We start from the raw sequence: 691 nt of genomic DNA, 5'->3' as shown, positions 1-691 counted from the left end.
TAAAGAATAGAACATGAACAACTGAAGCTGTGAGGAAGAGGAGGAGGAAGAGGAGGAGCTGATCTGTTCCTGAACTCAGAGACTCAAACTTCCTCCTTCAGTTCAGTTCAACTCTCCAGCATTAACTCTGCTCAACATGGACTATTATGGTCTGTCTCTGCTCATCGCCTCCCTGCTAACAGGTCAGATTAAAATGTTTTGTGATGAAATGTGAGAAATTCTCCCGAGTGGAGCTTCAGGCTGCTCTCTGCTCCCCCAGGAGGCGGCTGTGAGGGACCAACTGCGGCTGAAACAGTCAAGACATCCTTGGAGGACGGCTCCGTCTCCCTGTCCTTTAACTATCCCAACCTGATGCCAAGTGATTTCTTCTACTGGTACCGACAGAACCCAGCAGAACCTCCAGAGTTCCTGCTCTCCCACTCAGGAACTGGAAACATAGTCATGAATAAAATCCCAGAACTGAAGATTGAAGTCAATAAAACCCGGCTGGACCTGCTGATCTCCTCTGCTGCAGTGACAGACTCTGCTGTGTACTACTGCGCTGTGCAGCCCACAGTGACAGGAAACACCAGAACCCTGTACAAAAACTTGCAGTACTGCACAGCGGCCACTAGAGGGCCTCACTCCCTGTTAAACCACTAAAACCTGCAGTACTCCACAGCAGCCACTAGAGGGCCTCTCTCCCTGTTAA

The 691-nt window shown here is 49.9% G+C and overlaps 1 long non-coding RNA gene across 1 annotated transcript in view; it reads right to left on the bottom strand.

The window, feature by feature from the left end:
• Positions 1 to 596: 596 nt before the first annotated feature.
• Positions 597 to 691, bottom strand: part of LOC103460468 (uncharacterized) — an 8,432-nt gene continuing 8,337 nt past the window's right edge. Inside the window, exon 3 of the long non-coding RNA XR_532932.2 lies at positions 597 to 645. This is a non-coding gene — a long non-coding RNA (uncharacterized LOC103460468). The remainder of the gene's footprint in view (positions 646 to 691) is intronic.

The sequence above is a fragment of the Poecilia reticulata genome, unplaced genomic scaffold, assembly GCF_000633615.1.
Source record: "Poecilia reticulata strain Guanapo unplaced genomic scaffold, Guppy_female_1.0+MT scaffold_249, whole genome shotgun sequence".
Taxonomy (NCBI): domain Eukaryota; kingdom Metazoa; phylum Chordata; class Actinopteri; order Cyprinodontiformes; family Poeciliidae; genus Poecilia; species Poecilia reticulata.
The sequence above is the reverse complement of the archived record's forward strand: the minus strand, read 5'-3'. Positions and strand labels throughout refer to the sequence as shown.